The sequence below is a fragment of the Phocoena phocoena genome, chromosome 1, assembly GCF_963924675.1.
Source record: "Phocoena phocoena chromosome 1, mPhoPho1.1, whole genome shotgun sequence".
Taxonomy (NCBI): Eukaryota; Metazoa; Chordata; class Mammalia; order Artiodactyla; family Phocoenidae; genus Phocoena; species Phocoena phocoena.
Genome location: NC_089219.1, coordinates 46,321,645 through 46,330,341, shown reverse-complemented (window position 1 = coordinate 46,330,341; position 8,697 = coordinate 46,321,645).

Here is an 8,697-nt window from a genome sequence, read left to right as displayed (position 1 = left end):
CTTCCTTTCAAATACATATGACATTTATTTCTTTTTCTTGCTTTATTGTGCTGGCTAGAATTTCTGGTAGTATGCTGAATGAGAGTGGTAAGAGTGAGCATACTTGCCTTTTTCCTAATCTTAGGGGAAAAGCATTTGGTTTTTTACCATTAAGTATAATGTCACCTGTAGAATTTTTTGTAGTTGCTCCTTATCAAGTTGAGAAGTCCCCCCTCTATTTCTATACTTTTTGTAGAGTTTTCATGATTGTGAATTGAACTTTGTCAAATGCTTTTTCTGCATCAATTGATATGATTGTGTGAATTTCCTTTAGCCTGTTAATATGGTGGATTACATTGACTGATTTTCAAACATTGAACCAGCCTTGCATCCCTGGAATAAACCTCACTTTGTCGTAGTATATAAATTTTTTGTACATTGCTGGATCCAATAAGCTAATGTTTTTCTGAATATTTTTTCATCTAAGTTCATGAGAGATATTGGTTGATTTATATTTTTAAAAGATTGCTCTGGTTTCTTTGTGGAGAATGGGTAGAAGAGCAAGAATGGCAGCTGGGAAACTAGTTAGATATTGTTGTTTTCTCTCAGCCTTGAGTTCACTCCTCAGCCCTAATCTTCATTTGTTTCTTAAATTACATTTTCCTCCTTTGGGTCCAAGTAACAACATAGTTCAAGTTCAATGAATATAACACTGGTGACCCCAACCCACCAACTCCAGAGAGTTTGCTCCAACTCCGGCAAAAGGGAATAAACTTTCCACTCCAGCCATAGAAGTCCTTGTGTTGAATATGTCATGTACCTTAGTTATGCCTTACCCTTTCTTCAGTATCCTACTAAAGTCCTAGAACCTCCATAAAGCTTTCCCAACCATTCCAGTCATTGGTAAGTGTTCCTTCCTCTCACCTCCTACAGTTCTTATTGTCCATGCTACCCATTTCATTTCATTCATTCATTTATGCATTCAACAAACATTAACTGAGTGTCTACTATTTTGAAGGCACTGTGTAGATACCAGGACACAGCTGTAAACAAACGAGATGAAGTTGCCTTTCCTAATGGAACTTACAGTGTACAGGAGGACACAGCATTAAACATATATATATATATATATATATATATATAGAGAGAGAGAGAGAGAGAGAGAGATACACTCACAGAGAGTGATACAAATCAAGATAAGTGCTGTGAAGAAAAAGCATAGAACATTTAGAACAAAAGAATAGACTACTTTCATTTTTTTTCTCTGCATATTCCAGTTTAATCATAAGTTCCTTGAGAATAGAGACCATATTTAATGTTGCTTGGTTAAATTCAAAATCTAACCCATAGTAGGTATGCAGTGGGGGGTTATTAATGATGAAGTGGCAATGAAGGAGAACAGTATGGTTTGAGGATGACTCTTTAAGTACCAGGGGCTGAAGAAATTCCGCTTTTCTTTGCATCCCTGCAAAAAGTGAGCAATCTATAGAAAGCCTTCCTATTGTGTTGGTTTAAAACACAGGGAACCATCTCTTTATGTGTTTTATCTCTGGCAGGGTTCTGAGAATTGTTTTATAATACCTACCTACTTACCTCAAATGTCCATACATATCCATCCTCTCTCCAAATTATTGTTTTCTAAGACTGTGTACAATGGTGTGCTAGTAAATGTCTAACTGACTCCCTCAAAAAAAACCCCACCAGATTTGTAACATTTGCTGATTTCTGTCGTGTAAATACTCCCACCATGGCCAATTTAAAACTACCAACAAGTTGTCACTAAACACAGAGATGAGAAGAAATTCACAGTAGCACATTTTTAGAATGCCATACAGATATAGCAAATGTAAATAACCTCAAGAGCATAGTTAATAGTGAAATGTAATACAATGTTAGGAAGTGGTGAGTCTTTTTGAGTATTTATGACCTTTTTCAAAATAATTTATTTAACTTTAAGTTAATGTAATTCCATTTTAATAATGATTGTGTTTATCAGCTGGCTCACAACATTCCTAAAAATTTAACAACTGGCTCTCGTGAGATGGTAAGAGCCAGCTCCAGCACCCCACTTACTATGCAGCTTAATAGACCCATATATGTCCCAGATGGAATCCAACTATTCTAAACTGAGTCTTTAGTTAGACCAAGAGGAGAAAGCAAAGTTGAATCTTACTAAGTGACTCTCAACTCTCTCCCCCAGCTCTGCAAAACAATTGAGGGTCATACTAAGAGCTTCAGTGTGGCAATATTTCAAGTTAGCTGACTGAAGACCCACTTCTGACCACCTCTCCCTTGTCTACCTCCACTATAAAGGCTGAAAAAGCTAAGTACTCATTTTCTCAACTCCAGTGAGGCTGAGTTGCCAATGAGACATGAAAATGCTGGAGGGTAGAGAGTGGTCTGAAAAAGATTTTTGCTTTCCTAATGGAAGGACTAGATAGGTCTTTTACCCTTCCTTCCTGTCTCAGATATGAATACGATGTCTGGAGCTGCAGTAGCCATTTTGGAACCATGAAGCAATATGCATGAGGCAAAGGCCAAGAGAACTGAAGAGCTACCGGCTGTGGATTTATTGGGCTCCCAGACTAAAACCAAACCAGCAGACTCCATCAGACTTAATGTTATGTGAGGGAAAAAGCTCCTATTTCTTAAGCTCTTAGGAGTTTTCTGTTATTTATAGCCCAAACCATTCCTAGCCCATACAGATAGGAATTTCATCTGTTTTGGCTTCTACCACCCTAAAAGCTGGAAATAGAATAAGAAGAAAGGCAAGTGATATGCCAAGCATGGTGCTGGGCGTTTTTCACACTTCATTCTCTTTAAGTTTCACAACAACACTATGAGAGATGACATTTATAAATGTGTGTAATTTATCATGGTTAGTCACACTTTAAAGGAAGTATGTTTTAAAGGAAGATTTGACAGAGCTGTGGTTATATGGAACTTGAAAAATTAATTTCAGTGTAAATTTGCAAAGGTTTGAACACATATTCTTCTTCAGTAAATTAAAAGTACATTATACAAATATTTCCTTTGGATTAATTAGACACAAGCTGCCTACTGACAGACATAGCATAGCATCCATAACTACCTTTTGCCAAGTGACTAAGGACATTTGATTTGGTTAATAAACAGTGGGACCACTTTTCCTTTTATCAAAGCTGGCCTGGGTTTCAAGGAAATTTAGAAAAGATCTATCCCCCTGGTGGCATCTGTTAATGAGGAGGAAGAAGTGGTGCTTTCTGTGGAGTGGGCTGGTCCTCTCTTAGGCAGGCCAGAGGAGTGTTTCCCAGGGACCTAGAACTCTCCCGGTGGGAGTCAGGAGGGAAACGGAGGTGAGCACTGCATTTCCAGGGCTCCGTCAATCAGTCAACAAGGAGTTAGAAGTCCCTGTGCCTTTAAAATATATGGAAGGTAGAGGCTTCCTTGGCATGAGTCAGGAGCACTGAGAAATTGCAGAGGGTGCCAAGGGAGAAAAATGAGGGTGGAGTGACAGAAGCCACATCGGAAATTATATAAACAGCAAGGGATGTATTCCATCTCAAGGAATGGAATTCCTGTTACTCAGTCATTCTTCAGGTATTCAGAGGAGAGAGGTATTTACTGAGTGTCTCCTATGAGCTAGGTCCTGGGGATGGAGCAGTGAATTATTAAGCAGACGTAGGTTCTGCTCTCATGGGGTTTACAGTCTAGCAGAAAAAACAAACAGTTAAAACAAGTTATAATAAAGTGGGAGAAGTGTTATAATAAGCGAATGCTATTATTTATATTCATGCTCTTCCCTTTAAGGTGTGATTATGTGGTGACATGGAATGAAGAAAGAGCACTGGACAAGAGCACCTGGTGAACCCTGTTTTGTTCAGTTATAGAACTTCATCAGTTGTGTGTCCTTTAGTAAATCCCTTTACCCTCTCCATCTTTCTTTTTCTTTCAAATGAGGTCAAATTAGATGGTTATGATTCTATTATTTATACTAAAAATAGCAGCAGTAACTTCTAACAATCATTCCCACCCTGCTTGTGATTGCCTCATTTAACAAGTACCATTTATTTGTTTATAGATGTGCCCCAAAGTTTGCTCCAAGGAACACACTATTTCCTGTGCCTTTCCTCTCTCTACATGGCTCTGACTTGGGCTTCCTGGGCCCTCCTTGCTAATACTGAAGGACCAACACCTGAGGTTGGTCATACCAACATTCCACAGCAAGCCTCTATCTTTTGAACTGGTTCTTCTAGATAAGTACATTTCAAAGCAGTAATTCTTAACTCAAAGTCTTGAGTACCTTGGAAAACAAAGGATGAGCTTACAGGAGTCCATGAACACCTTTAAAATGCATGCAAAAAATGCAGGCAACGTGTGTGTGTGTGTGTGTGTGTGTGTGTGAGTATTTTGGGGGGAAATGTTCACAGGGTTCTTTTTTCTTTTTTTTTTTTTTTTTTTTGCGGTACGCAGGCCTCTCACTGTTGTGGCCTTTCCCGTTTCGGAGCACAGGCTCCGGACGCGCAGGCTCAGTGGCCATGTCTCACGGGTCCAGCCGCTCCGTGGCATGTGGGATCTTCCCAGACCCGGACACGAACCCGTGTCCCCTGCATCGGCAGGTGGACTCTCAACCACTGTGCCACCAGGGAAGCCCCACAGGGTTCTTGAGATCTTCAAAGGTGCCCATAATCCCAAAAGAATTTGGAGCACTGGCTCTGGAGGTTATGATCAAGACATGATCTCACCAACATCTGAACCCCCATTGTTCTTGTAACTTTCACCACTAATTCTACAGGGTTGTGCATCTTTTCTATCAGATTATTCCTTTCTTAAGAGTGAAGATTATATCTTATTGAAACAACGAAGTGTACAGGGAAAAAAATATATATATAAATATATGGAAAGAGAGAGAGAGTTTGGAGTCAGACAGACCTGGGTTCAAATCCCAGTTCCGCCACTTATTGGCTATGTGACCTGAAACAGGTTACTTAACTTTCAGACTATTTTTTTGTCTGAGTTCCTTTCGGGTCTTCTGGAAATGTATCTTCCTTGTCTATAGGAGAGGGCAGGAGACTCAGTCTAAACCAATCACAGTACCTATTTTCCTAGCCATAGAGGTGGACAGCAGAGGGGCACAGGACCCTCACCCACCAAATAGAGTCCCTCTCCAGGATCTTGCTTAGTGGTACTGGCAGGGGAAAAATCCTTTCCTATCTGGCTGCAGAGAAGTTGGGGCATGAACCTAAGCTGTGTACAGTCATGTCTCCATTCTCATGAGGACATCTGTCAGTAAAGTGAATGAACAGACTTGGCAAACAGCAAGAAGCAGAGGTAGGAGAGAAAGAATCTTGCGAGTTTCAATATTCCAAGCTTCTCAGTTACATGAACCAATAGACCCCACTTTGCATTTAAGCAAGTTTGAGTTCAGTCTGTCACATGCAACTAGAATCTTGAGCCCATCGGTAAGTAGGGGTAATAATACCTGTTCCTAAGGTGTTGTGAAGATAAAATAACATGTAGCTAAGAACGAAGCAATAAGCTTTCACCCTGCTTGTGACTGCTCCATTTCAACAGGTACCATTTATCTATTCTTCAATGTGTTCAAAGGAGCACCAGTTACACAGGCTATTTCTAGGTTTTCTCTGAGTTACAAAAAATAATGAAATAAGTTGAGAAATGCTTGATTAAACAAAATTCTTTCCTCCCATGAGACTTTCCAGGGTCTTCAAATTTGCCTTATGAATTTCCAACTGGGCAAAGGAATATGACCACAGGACACTGTGTCAAGGAGCATCTGTGAAGACATTTAGGAAACTGCTATTTGTGTGGCTAATTCACTAGGTTGCTGTGGCAAACACAGCTTCAGTGAGAGAGTGACTGTCGTCATCGATTCCTTTTCCACCTGAGCAAAAGTCCACGAGGTTTTCACCTCAATTCTGACAATTATTAGCTGTGGGACTTGGAAAAGTCACTTCGGTTCTCTGAGTCTCAGCTTCTTCATCTGTAAGGTGATGATGTTAGACTCCATGACCTTTTAGAACCATCTAACTGTATAATTCTCTGCTTGTGGGATTATAAAAGGTTCTGGGAGATCGGACGTAGACAGTCTGGACACTCTGGGCCTGTGAAGGCCAGGAAAGGCCTAGGCTGTTGCGTGGAGAATGGGAGGGAAGCTGGTGCACTGCAGTCACGGTTCACAGCAGTCACTGGAACCACTTCCATTTTTTGGAGAGTTTCTTCCAACATTCTAGCATAACAATCTCTGGATTATCTCAACTTTTTAAAAATTGAGGTCTCTAGTGGCACTAGATTCTTCTACCTTTAATATTTGGATGGAACAAAAGTAGAGACTCATAAAATAAAAGGTTAATGTAACTGAATGTTTGCCCTGTGGATCCTCAAAGGCCAAGAAAACCTAACAGAAAGAACTGATGGAGAGTGAAGATCATACAACTTAGAACTCTGCACTCCTGAACAACTTTGTATTCTTCACTTACTTATTCAAATTTAACCAAGACAGCTGTCAACCGAACTCTCTTCTCTTCCGCTCTCCTCAAAGTAACCAACAGGAAACCTTAGGGGTGCTTAGTAAGTAAATGAAATGACAATGGAGGAAACCGTTTGAAAACTGCAAATGCTCCACAAATATATCATTTTTATTATTATTCATAACATTTAAAGTATGATTTTGGCTTTACCACAGACATGACTTCAGGCAAGTAATTCATCGGCTCCATCCTCCACATAAAACGGATGCGGTAATAGATGGAAAAGATTAGCTAGAAATGATTGTGGACGCCTTTGAAAACTGAGGGTCATTGCAATACTTTCTAATTAATAGTAACCATACAATGTGAAGTTATAAACAGATCTGCATCGGAGCAGAACCCAGAGGGCTCTGCTACTTTTTCACTTGTTGCCATTTTGATTGAGTCCATTAGTTCCACTAGCCTATAATTAGCATAGCACCCTGGAAAATTAATCCAGACTGATCAGTCAACATCAGGGAAATGAAACAGACTTCTAAATCATGTCGAAATTAGCTGAAGCCTGACAGCCAGGTCCTCCTGGTTTCAGGAGAAATAAAAGCCTCAAACCTTGGGTGTTCAACTACAGATATGGGAGTCCATTTTTCTCTTTTCAACAACTGAGTTTCAACATTACTAACAAGGTAAACATATTCTTTATTCAAATTTTGAATCACTCAGAGAATTGCAAGCTGTTACATTATAACTGCATATTCTTCAGAAAATATAATTAAGATAAACTGCCCAATTTCTATCTCCTGGCAAAGATTCTGGAGTCGGCCTGAACAAGAGGGTTCTGAAGGTCTGAGATGGCAGAGGAAGTCTTTTACTGGAAACTGAGATGGCTGAAATCTGAACCCATGGACAGAGGGATCCAACATGCAGGAAGGGGTGTCGAATAATACTATAGTCAAGAGGCCACCGGCAGATTAGCCACCATATGGAAGGCTGGAGTACAGAACCAGCTACCCAGGAGCAGAGAGATGAAAATGAGGAACAGTGGAATAAAAATGGGAGTGTGTGTTTGGGGTGCTTCTGCCTGAACAAGCTTTGTTTTCTTGAGCTGCCATGTGGTGTCATGTATAGGTGAGTATGATGAGCTAAAGGCCAGGAACTAGGTCATCAGAGAAATAAATGCGTCCTCTCATCTTTCTGTTTTTGTAAAATCTTTTCACTTTCCAAATTAAATAGCTCCATTCTCCTTTCCATGTAAATGCCTATCAGCTTTAACTGTTTTATTTCCAGTTGTATGCATGTGATATGATTGGGAAAGTCTGCAATCTTTCCTAATTAAATGGCAATTCATCTAAAGCCTAAGTTATCATCTTTCCTTCTGGTTGAATCCTGACTTCAGATCATCCAGTCTTAAAATCTAGGAGTCTTTCCTTTTCCTTGATCATCAAATCCAATTGCCAAATCCTTCTGCATACTTCTTTTCAGTCTCACCCCACAGCTGTTTATTTGATCTTTTATGTTCAGTACACTAATGCCAGTTTAATCTTCTTAAAGTATATCTTCAATCATGTCATTCCCAGACTCAAAACATTTAATGGCTGCTCACTGCCTTACAAATTCAGGAAAACTCCTCAGTTTGGCAGTCAAAACCTTGGCCTTATCTCCCGTCTCCCATTCACTCCACAATCTGATAGCATGCATTTCCTTAGGTTGTGGACTTCTGGATTCTTAGTTCATCTACAACAAGTGAAAAGCCTCTCAAAGTGGAGGTAGGGGAATCAGTTTGCATGTACAGGGGATAGATCTGCCCATTAGTCATGGGGGCTCAGGAAAACCCATAGCTGCTGCTGGAAAAATAACCAAAAGCTAAGTTGGACTGCCATCAGGTCAATTGTATCATCTTCTGAAGTGATGAAAGACACCACATTAACTTTCATTTATTTAAATTATTTTATTTATTTATTTTTGGCTGCGTTGGGTTTTCATTGCTGTGCGCGGTCTTTCTCTAATTGCAGTGAGCGGGGGCTACTCTTTGTTGCGGTGCGCAGGCTTCTCATTGCAGTGGCTTCTCTTGTGGAGTAAGGGCTCTAGGGTGCATGGGCTTCAGTAGTTGTGGCGCATGGTCTCAGTAGTTGTGGCGCACGGGCTTAGTTGCTCTGCAGCATGTGGGATCTCCCTGGACCAGAGCTCAAACCTGTGATCCCTGCATTGGCAGGCAGATTCCTAACCACTGCACCACCAGGGAAGCCCCCACAGT